This window comes from Macaca fascicularis, chromosome 14 (genome assembly GCF_037993035.2).
Source record: "Macaca fascicularis isolate 582-1 chromosome 14, T2T-MFA8v1.1".
Lineage (NCBI taxonomy): Eukaryota > Metazoa > Chordata > Mammalia > Primates > Cercopithecidae > Macaca > Macaca fascicularis.
In genome coordinates, this window is record NC_088388.1 from 25,114,382 (window position 1) to 25,126,422 (window position 12,041).

The 12,041-nt window shown below is 35.0% G+C and overlaps 1 protein-coding gene across 32 annotated transcripts in view; it reads left to right on the top strand.

Moving 5' to 3' along the window:
• The window catches only part of LRRC4C (leucine rich repeat containing 4C), a 1,324,460-nt gene that overhangs the window by 812,297 nt on the left and 500,122 nt on the right, over nt 1-12,041 (top strand). For 19 of the 32 annotated variants that reach the window (XR_012423317.1, XM_074013927.1, XM_074013917.1 and 16 more), the window contains one exon: nt 11,778-11,869. The exons of the other annotated variants lie outside the window; for them this stretch is intronic. The gene's annotated coding sequence lies outside the window, so the exon portion shown is untranslated. The remainder of the gene's footprint in view (nt 1-11,777; nt 11,870-12,041) is intronic. 32 annotated transcript variants of the gene reach the window in all.

The following is a 12,041-nucleotide window of genomic DNA, read 5'->3' on the forward strand; positions in this document are numbered from 1 at the left end:
AGTATGGCTAGGAAAATTATCCCTGAGAAAATGGTATTTGAGTAAAGAAAGAGAAATGTAAGGGAACAAATAATCAAGATGTTTGGGAAATGAGTATTCCAGCAGAGGAAAGAACAATTTCGAGGGAGAGAAGGGGACTACTGTGTTTGAAGCACAATGAGCAAAGACGGTTGCATCAGAAGATGAGTTCAGAGAAAATATGGGGGTAGCAAAGGGTAGAGAGGTGAGGAGACCATGTTGGGCCTTGTACTCTATTGACAAGGACTTATCACTTTTATTCTGAGTGAAAAATAAAGGCTTTGGGAAATTTTGAGCAGAGGACAGACACAATTCAACCTATCATTTAATAGTATCATGTTGGCTGCTTTTTTTGAGATTAGATTTGGTGAGAGGAAGAGGAAGAAGGTCTCCTAAGAAAGATCATCCAGCAGAATATTGAAGTAATCTGCATAAGAAAGAATAGGAGTTTGGGAAAGGTTTGTTATAGTGGAAGTGATGACAGCAATCCTATTTTTGATAATTTTTGAAGGTAAATAAAGAAGAAAAAAATTTTTGCTCAGTGACTTTACCTTTCTGGAATATAATGGACAAGGACATTTGGGAAAAAATAAGAAATTTTATAACAGTAGGTTTGATGGTATTCAGTGGCTCAAAATGTTATAGAATACTTTGAAAGAATATACTTGATATGGTTAGGCTGTGTCCCCACCCAAATTTCATCTTGAATTGTCACTACCATGATCCCCATGTGTCCTAGGAGAGACCCTTTGGGAGATAAGTGAATCATGGGAGCAGGTTTTCCCCATGCTGTTCTCCTGATAGTGAATAAGTCTCACGAGAGTCAATGGTTTTAAAAGGGGAGTTCCCCTGCACACACTCTCTTGCCTGTCTCCATGTAAAACGTGCCTTTGCTCCTCTTCCGCTTTCCGTCATGATAGCGAGGCCTCCCTAGCCATGTGGAACTGTGAGTTCATTAAACATCTTTTTCTTTGTAAATTACCCAGTCTTGGGTACTTCTTACAGCAGCATGAGAGCAGACTAATACAATATTATAGCAAAGTTTCACAATAGTTACTTTAATTAGAATTGAGTATAACATAGTGATTAAGAACATGGACTGTATAGATCAACATATGTTGGTTAAAATCTTAGCTATGGCAATTATTAGCCATGTGACCTTGAGTACCTTACTTAAAATGTTTCTTTGTCATATCTGCAAAAGAAGACAATAATATTAATACTATAGTATTATTCTGAATACTATATGATCTTAGTTTCTTATTGTAATATTTGAACTCTGATGAATGCTGATTAAACATTATTTCTATTACACTTACTATGATCATTACTGTTTATTCCTTTGAGTTTACTATGGCCTCAGAAACTTGTTGATTTTGCTAGTAATAAATGACCTTAAAGGTCTTATTTTAAAATAGGAAAACACTAGACTTGAAGTTAAAATCTAAATTCAAATGTGGTAGTCATTTATCCAGACTTATGGTTTACTGATATTAAGGCCCAATTAGATCTTAGGTCTTCAATTCAGTGTTTTTTTCTATTATGCTATAATTGTAAAGTAACACAGGTTATACTATACCCTACAAGATTCCAAAGACTTACATAACTTGTTGTAAGACTACCAGCCAAGTGTATGTGCCACTAGTTGTGCATCTTTCGGACCTACAAAAGCAATCAGCCTCACTTTTTGGAAGAGCTTGGTTTTTGTGAATCAGGTTGGCTCATCTTCAGAGAGCCAAGCGGGAGACTCAGAAACTTTCAAATGAAAAACCATTTGGGACACATTAAGATTGACTTGGTATCTATCAATGAATTCTAACATTACTAGAGTAATTTACTGGGACAGGATTCTGAGAATAGTGGTCATTGCCACATCTGGGAATTTTCCTTTGACCACAGGCTGCTACAGAAAATCACCTTATTCCTCATCTGATTTTTAATTCAGGTGGAAATAGTAATGGGGGCAAAATGAACTAAAGACTATTTTAAGCATATGCATGGAAGCAACTTCTTAATGAAGTTTTATAATTTTCTACATCACTAAATTAATCTAAGGTCAAAAAAACATATCTTATAATGATTGCAGGATAGGATATTGAAATGTCCATGATCATAGAATGTGCTTCTAACTTTTTGCTCAAGGGTGGAACACACTGACCAAACAGAATAGGCCAACTCTTTCCCAGGTACTCTCTATTTTTCAATGAATGAGCTTACATTTGAATATGCAAGTGGCTTTTGATATACTGAAATGCAGAAAAACAAAATGTCTTGTCTACCAGAAGTTCTCTATACACACACTTGCACACACAGGCAGATTTTTGAAAACAAAAATGAATTTTTGATTTCATGAAATTGTTTACTATTTTGAAGCATTGTTTTAATTTGTGAGTTTTTATAATGTAGAGGGTTTATAATAAATTATTTTAACTCATTCTGTTGAGATAAGGACCAAATTCCAAAGCTATTGTTGGAAAACAGAATCTCTTAAGGAAATACATTCTCATGTTTTCCCTGTGCAGTATTTCCAGGGAAGAAGTGAGCTACTGTCAAGAGATAACATTTGTATGTTATTCATGCTCAGCGTGTCATCCAGCAGCCAGGACACTGTTGGAACAAGTTGGCACCTTAGTAAGTTTTGTGCATATATAGCATTCAATTAGCAGAAGAAATTAATTTTGCTAGTCAGAAATAAATCCTTTATGCTTGGAATTACTGTGAATAAAGCTTGTGAACTCTAATGTAATATTACTTTCTAGATCCTACTAGTTACTTTAGGCCTTCCAAACTTATACTGTAATCTAAATTGCTGTCAAGAAAATGAGTATGAACCAAAAAAATATTTTCATATCTGGATAAATAAGCAAATAAAATTAGGTCAAAGAGATTCCCCTGTTGCTAGAATGGCATCAAGACAATCTTTAGAACTTAAAATAGCAGCAGATAATTATATACCTCAATATTTCCTAAACTGTTTTCTCCTATAACTCTTTTTAATGAAATTTCAGTATTTTTTTTAAGTTTTTTGAGGTTAAATAAATATTGCAGCTTAAAGATGAACATATCAATATATTCTTTCAGCTGAAAATGACTTAGTGATCATTTTTTCCAACTCATTTTACAAATGAAAAAAACAGAGATTTGACTCTTGTTAGCTAGCTAACAAGACCCTGGCAAATCTTGGTAAATTCTAACATACAACATAGAGCTCCTGTAGTCATATGATGCCACAAAATAAATGTATAAGTAAACGTCTTTCCAGTGAACTTAAAATCTTCCCACTATTTTTTAAATTTGAATAAAAATAATAATAAATCATGTATGTGTAGATACATTTTAATGTTAGTTTAATGGGTAGATCTTCCCAAAGAAAATTTATTATTATTGTTACCTGATTATTAAAATAATTGCTAAAAATAGACACTGTTAAGATTTTACCAGCTATATACTACGTTAACCTCATTCCAAGTGTTCTATGATATAGAGAGTATGTTTATCCCATTTTACAAATAGGAAAATATTCAAAGTCTCATATTTAGAAAACAGTGGAGCTGAGGCTCAAACTCAATGCTCTTTTCCACTCTGTACTGCTTCCTTCTTTAGCAAAATGTTTAAACAATATAATATTAAGTTAATTCATTAAGATTGTCTTCTAAAGTATGGTTTTAGAAACTGAAATGTGCATTACACTGGGTAGAATAAAACATCTCTTCTAAGCTCAGAAACTTCCCAGAAACACAAAGGTAGAATGTGGCCTGACTCTCACACTCATCTTTCTCAGTCAGTTTTCTTTCATAGCCAAGGGACAAATTGAATTGTTCTAGATATGCAGGGAATTTTGAGGCAGAAGACAAAAGCCTAGATTCATGGGAACTGGTTTTATGTCAGATCTTGTGATTCCCTGTAGAATCCTTGGTATGAAAATTCATTCCTATGCTTTAAGTTCACATCCACTGTCATTAAAATTATTAATTTTGTTTTATTTGCTTACATACAGCCATTGTCAGGTAAAGCTTTTCAATATTAGGTGATTTTACAGTATAAATTTGGATTTGAAAAATATAAAAATACAATCCAAAGTATGCATATAAAAATGCTTGAAATCATAAGAAATTTGTTTAATGTGTGACAAAGATGTTGACATTTCGATTATGGCAAAGTAGACCACTGGTTTGGAAATCCTGAGAGATTGGTTTTAGTTACTTTGTCATTAAAAACTGGAATGGACTTGGATAAAGTCATCTACATATCCTTAGTCTCATGGTCTCTAAGAGCTTAGATTCTTAAATGAGACTGCCTGGATTCAAATCCCAGCTCTCCATCCCAGTTGTGTGGCCTGGGGCAAAGTCTTTAACTTCTCTGTTTTTCTGGATCATTATCAGAATAATAGAAGTAAATGGAGTACCTATATCACAAAGTTGTTATATTGGTTAAGTGAGTTAATACATCAGAATCTCTGAGATAAAACAATAATACCTGGCAGATATTAAGTACCAAATACATGTTATACTTATTGTATATCCAGTCAATTACTTTAATTGAACACATACTATGTACTAGACACTGAGCAAAGGGCTGAGGATAGTAAAAAAGAGTTAGACAAGGTTCCATCCTTCCTGCATCTTGAAATTTAGTATCTAACATGTAAACAGATAAAGTCATCATTGCCTCACCTGTGAAACAAACATTGCTAAAAGCATCTCATGATACAGACATAGTTAGGCAAAAAAAGCAACTTGCCTTTATGATTCTAAACAGATTTTTATAACAGTGTAGGGTTTTAACTGATGAAGGGTGAGCAATGGGAAGAAAGATTTTAGGTGAACACTGAATAAACAGCAGATGCCAATTCATGGAGTATAAAGGTGTGTGGTGTGTCTAGGCAACCAGAAATAGTTGGTATTGCTGGTAGAAGGGAACTGCTGAATGGTAAAGTTAAGTTAGAGATGTAGACAAGGGCCAGAAACAAGTAGACTTTAGGTTCTAAAAATGTTCCCAATATTTTCAGGAAAAAAAAAAAAAGAACCATTAAAGGGATTTAAATAGAATAAATGATCAGATGTGTGTATTAAGAAGCTCACTCTTGGTGCACTGATTTCCTATACAGATGAAGAAAACAAGGAAAAGAGCAGACTGTCTAAGACGATGTTTTGATTTATAATAGAGAGATGAAAAGGATAGCTGAAAGAAGACATAAAAAAGAAAGATGTGAGAATTATAGCCTCAGTTTACTTGATTAAATTTGGTGGTATATGCACTCTCCAGCCCTTACTCCCCTCATCAGAAAAAAAAACAAGCCTGGAGGCCTGTAGAGCACAGGAAGTGAAAGAAGTTTCCTTCTAGACACTGGATTCTCTGAAAGACAGCTGTGAATTGAGGATAAATATTATTGCTCCATATCCTCATACGTTTACAGTGCAAAGTCGCAGATATTATTGTACTTTCCCTACTAATGAAAAAAGTTACTCAGCGTTAGGATTCTTACATGCAAACATTAGTGACTGCAAAGGTGTTTGCTAAATGATCAGTGCATAATAGAAAATGGCAATATCATTGTCTTTTAAATACACATTTTTAACCTCACACATAAGTAGTGGCTTGAATGGGGCTGCTGTGATACTGAACTCCTTTTAGTCTAGAGTAAGCAACAAAAATTATTCACACTTTATCATTTTATTTGTAGCTCTAACATATTATTTCATATTCCACAATAAAGGTCAGTTTTGAATGGAAGGTTTATTTTTATTACATATTCTTTCTCAATGATCCCAATATAATACCAACTGAATCAAAGAAATTCAGGGAGCTATCTGGGGTCTTCAAATTCTTTCTGGTCTACCTCCTTCCAGTTGCAGAAGAGAAATTTATGCCTCAGGGAGGTTTAGTGATTTGTTTAAGGCTGTTGAGCAGAAAGAAAGCATAAGAGAGCGCAAGACTCCTTGTTCTCTTGTTTTTGTTCATACACCAGATTCTGATTTTTTATTTATTCTAGTCTCTTATAACTAGTCAATTTCATATTTTTACTTAAACATATAATGGGATGGAAAGCATAGGAGAGGTCACATAGAAAAACACCTCTCATTATCTTCTAATGCAGAAGCAGATTGCAGGGGTTAGAAGACTTTATCTGCAGCTCAACCATGAAGACCACACTGCTAAACAGAATCAGCTCAGCTCTCAGCTTGGCTCATTCTTTTTTTTTTTTTTTTTTCAGGTAGCTTTTTCTTTTAAACTTCAATTTTTCACATCTGAAGATACTACATATGTAACAAACTTTTGCATTTGTTGGCTAACACACTCAACAGTACAGTTTTGAATAAAATGTAAAACACCTGCAATGAATAATAACCACCAACAAAGCGCACTGTCTAAAGAATTGAATAACATAGCTTGACAGTCCCTGTGCATTCTCCAGTACTTCACCCTGCAACACCGAGAAAATGTGTGGAAGAAGCCAAGTTAAATAAAGAGTTACTGAATTATCATGGGATGTTGAAATTTCCTATCCTGAGAAATGTACATTTCTGTTTAGCAGCTTGGAGGGAACAAAAACAAAAACATACCAAGAGGGACTAACTTGGACAATGGGTCATAAACACTAAGGAAGCTGCATTAGGAGAAGGAAAAAATTGATCTACAGGATTTAGGGAAAAATCTATTAAATTAGAAGAAAATAGCCAGAGGTTGAGTGAAACACCGCTAGTGATGTGCATTCATACATTTCCTAATGTTCTAGGGATAGAAAAGCTACTGAGGGTAGGTTCCTAGAGCAGTCAATTGACAAGGAAAACGAGTATCCATCAGTCCTCTTTAATTTTTTTTAGTTTTTGTGGATATATAGTAGGTGTATATATTTATAGGGTGCACGAATGTTTTGGTACAGGCATACAATGTGAAATAAGCATGAACATTCTTCATCAATAACATCATGAAGAATGGGATAGCCATCCCCTCAAGCATTTATCCTCTGATTCACAAATAATCCAATTGCATTAAGTTATTTAAAAATATACAATAAAGTTATTATTGACTGTAATCACCCTATTGTACTGTCAAATAGTAGGTCTGATTCATTCTTTATATTTTTGTTGTACCCATTAACCATCTCCACCTCTCCCCAACACCTGCTTCTAGTAACCATGCTTCTACTCTCCGAGTTCATGAGTTCAATTGTTTTGAATTTTAGATCCCACAAATAAGTAAGAACATGAGATGTTTGTCTTTCTGTGCCTAGTTTATTTCACTTAAGTCTTAATTGGAAAGAGTGCAGTGATCTAATAAAGATATTGACCCCGGACCTTGGAGTGGGGACTGATGACATTCAATCTCTATATTTATGACCCTAATTATGATCCAGTTGACCCATTTATAGATGTGCAAATAGACATCCCAAAATGCCACCTGCTTTTCTAAATTTATGCAGCTATTCTGTGGCAGATCCTGACTTGAAAGACCAGAAGTGTAGTTTTTCCCTGTGGAAGTGAGATGGACTTACAACCCAAAATTGATTCAGATTTCAAGGCTGATGAAGTCATACCTGCACTAGGAGGAAATAATAAAAATTATTGCTCACGTAGTGAGGCTTTCTAGGGATAGCATGGCAGGCTCGTGAGCAGTTCCAAAAATGGCTTGAGAGAACAAAGAAGCTGTCTCCGGCTTCAGACTTTATTGTGTTAGGTAATGGGGCTAGGGTAAGCTTTCCCTTGCACAATCAAAGTATTGCACGATTGCATAGCATATTAGTTTTTGGGGGGTGCTGTAAAAATTACCATAAACCAGGTGACTTAAAACAGAAACATTTTATCTCATAAATCTGGAGTCTAGAAGTCTGCAGTCACAGTGTCAGTGCCATTGGTTCATTATAGAGACTCCGAGAGAAAATTACATCCCAAGCCTTTCTCCTAGTTTCTGCTGGTGGTTGCCAGCAATCTTGGTCATTTCTTGGGTAGTACCTTCATCACTCCAATCTCTGCCTCCATCATCATATGGCTGTCTTCCCTGAGTGCTCTTGTGTGTCCTCTTCTCTACTTAGAAAGACATCAGTCATATTGGATTAAAAGCCCACCCTAATCTTATATGACCTCATTTTAATTTAGCTGATTACATCTTCAGAGTCACTATTTCCAAATAAGGTCACATTCTGAGGTTCTAAATAGATATGAATTTTGAATAGGACACTCTCCAACCTAATTCACATGGTTCAAACTTCCTGATGGTGCCAGAGAAGGGAATTCACAGGCTTTGTTACTTAGTTTTTCAGATGTAGGGCAAGAAGGAAAAAGGGAGAGGTGGAAATTTGGAAGCTTTCAGCACTCAGATATCAAATATATAGTCAGATTCCTCATTTCAAAAAGTCTCTTGCTTCCTCAGTAAGTTACACTCTTGACTTAGTCAACCAGGTAGGTCAACACTAACATTTATCTTTCAAATTTGGTCACTTATAACTGTGAAAAGGAGATGCTAAAATGATTAAAGATGTTGACACATCTACAAAAGCTGTATTCCATTTTGTCCTAGGCATGTATGATTATACATTCAGTCTGTCCAACAATAAAGAATACCAAATTCAGAAATATCAAAATATTTTCAGAAAAATAGATTGCATAATTTAAGGAATTATTTCTCTGTGGTACTGGAAATCTGATGAGGAGAGAGGTGAGCATAGGAATGGCAGAAACAAAGCTGGACCCATGGGAAGAGACTTGGGATAGTAAGAAAGAATGCAATTATAAGAATTGGAATTTGAAGTAAGGGACTAGGCTCAGAAATGTGCCCAAATCCATTTAATTCAACCTAGGCAATAATTTACTCTACAGCTAGAAGCAATGTTGATTTGATGGTAAGTTCTTTGACTAGGAAAATAGAGTAAATTTGAAAAAGTTTCAGATCTTAGGACAACTAGGAAACAATGAGGACTTTAGGGATATGGAATTCTTGAGACCTAAACCTCCTTTATACAACAAGTGTTTTGTAAACCTTCCTTCTTTGCTACCTTAAGATAAAATGCATGCTATTTACCTCATGCATACAATAATAATTAGAAATAAATATAGCTATCTAAGTGTAATAAAAGGAGAAATAAAAGGAAAGCGATTTCTAAAACTGCATATTGTTATGTAAATAGATAAACTCCTCTGCGGTAGAAAACATAATAGAGTACTCAGATGTCTTCACCTAGATGTGAATGAGACAACTGCAAATGAAGTCCATGGTAATGGGGACTTAAAAATGAGTGAAGTGGCCATCTAGTCATGTAACTTTCTGAAATGAAGACCAGCTATTGGTGAAGATCTGAACAAAATAAAATACGATATTCTCTTTCTTTATATCGTAAATTCATTCCTGGAAAAGTCCACATATGTTTAAAACTTCCACAAATATTTTAATTTATATGTAAAACAGAATTCAATTCCAGTTTTATATTATTGTGAGCAGATTTTCTTCATTAGTTTGAGTGTCAGGTTGAACACCTATGTACCCAACATTCATTGTGACAACCAAAATGTTTCCTAAAAAGTATCCAAAATGCCCCAGAACCCAATAAAATAGATACTTTCAAATTTTTCAGATTAAGAGGGAATGTAGTTCTTCCTGCATAGCAGGTGTTTACTTGCAATTTTTAATGGAATTTTTGAAAACTACCAATTAAAGAGAATTTTAACAGATTCCATCAATCATAGAAATCAAAATGCCCTCATCTTTCTAACTTAGTACATTTATTTAATGCTGTGAGAACACTTCACTCAACAGAGAAGAGGAAGACTAATGTCTGTTAGGGTTTGTTTATTTTAATCAAATAGAGAATAGGGTCACCTGGTAAATATTGGCATGGATAGGACTGTGATGACCCAAATAGCTTCAAATAGAGAAATGGAGACACATTTCTCACCAAGTATTGATGAAGATAATGATCAGAAGCAACACATACAAGCTTCATTTTTGTAAAGATATTGGAAATAGAGTTCAGGTTGGTGGAATGCTGTCTAGGTACTGGGCCACTGACTTCTTAATAAGAAACAGCAGTGATCTACTGAGAGTTTATGCGAATATATACGTGTGTGTGTGTGTGTGTGTGTGTGTGTGTGTGTGTGTGTATATATATAAATATATAAATCAGTGGGATTGATTGATTGCATAGACAGTATTAACAGAACTACAGTGTCTAGAACCAGAGGTTTTCTGTACTCATCAGACATTATCAGCTATAATATAGTTCATTTTGTTATGCTTTGCTTTATTTTTCTTTGAATATTTTGCAATTTTTACAAATTGAAGGTTTGTAGTAACCCTGCATAAGGAAAGTCTATCGGCACTACTTATCCAACAGCACAGGCTCACTTTGTATTCCTGTGTTACATTTTAGTTACTCTTTTTCATTTTTATTAAATCTGCTATGCTGACCTCTGATCAGTTATCTTAGATGTTACTATTGTAATTGTTTCGGGGACTCCATAAGCTGTACTCCCATAAGATGATAACCTTAATTGACAAATGTTGTGTGTGTTCCATCTGCTCCACTGATCATCCATTCTTCCATCTCTTCTCCTTCTTGGGCTTCCTTATTCCCTGAATTACAACAATATTAAAATTAAGATAGTTAATAACCCTACAATGACCTCTAAGTGTTCCAATGAAAGAAGACTCACATGTCTCTCACCTTAAATCAGAAAGTGGAAATGATTAAGCTTAGTGAAGAAGGCAAGTCAAAAGCTGAATTAGACCAAAAGCCGGGCCTCTTGTGCCAAACAGTCAAGTTGTAAATAGAAAAAAAAAAGTTATTGAAGAAAATTACAAGTACTACTTCAATGAACACACAAATGATAAGAAAACAAAACAGCTTTATTGCTGATATGGAGAAAGTTCTAGTGGCCTAGACAGAAGATCAAACTGGCCACAACATTCCCTTAAGCCAAAACCTAATCCAGAGCAACACCCACTCTCTTTAATTATATGATGAGAAAGGCAAGGAAGCATCAAGAGAAAAGGTTGAAGCTAGCAGAGGTGGGTTCATGAGCTCTAAGGAAAGAAGTCACTTTCATAACAAAGGAATGCAAGGTGAAGCAGCAAGTGCTGATACAGAAGCTGTGGCAGGTTATCCAGATGATCTAGGTAAGACAACTGATGGAAGTGGCTACACCAAACAACAGATTTTCAATGTAGACAAAACAGCTTTCTACTGGAAGAAGATGCCATCTGGGACTTTAATAACTAGAGAGAAGTTAATACCTGACTTCACGGCTTCAAAGCTTCAAGGGACAGGCTGACTGTCTTGTTAAGGGCTAACACAACTGGTGACTTAAGTTGAAGCCAATGTTCATTTACCAGTCTGAAACTACAGCCCAAAAGAATTGTGCTAAATCTACTCTGCCTGTGATCTATACATGAGACAACAAAATCTGGATGACAGCACTTCTGCTTACAGCACGATTTACTAAATATTTTAAGCCCACTGTTGAGACCTACTGATCAGAAAAAAAAAAAAAAGATTTATTTCAAAAAATCACCATTCATTAGCAATATACCTGGTCACCTAAGACTCTTACAGAGATGTACAAGGATGTTAATAATTTCTTTTGCCTGCTAAAACAACACCCATTCTTCACCCTATGAATCAAAAAGTAATTTTGAGACATAATTTTCATAAGGCTGTAGCTGCCATAATGATTTTTCTGATGGATCTTGGCAAAGTAAATTGGAAATCTTGTAGAAAGGATTCACCATCCTAGATGGCTTTTAAAACATGTGTTTAATATTTGTAGGAAGAGGCCAAAATATTAACATTAACGGGAATTTGGAAGAAGTTGTTTCCAGCTCTCATGGATGACTTCAAGGGCTTCAAGACTTCAGTAGAGTAACTACAGTTGTGATGGAAAGAGCAGGAGAACCAGAGTTGGAAGTGGGGCCTGAAGAGGTGGCTGAGTTGCTGCAACCTCATGACAAAACTTTAATGAATAAGGAGTTACATTTCATGTATGAGCAAAGAAAGTGGTTTCTTGAGATAGAATATATTCCTGGTCAAAATG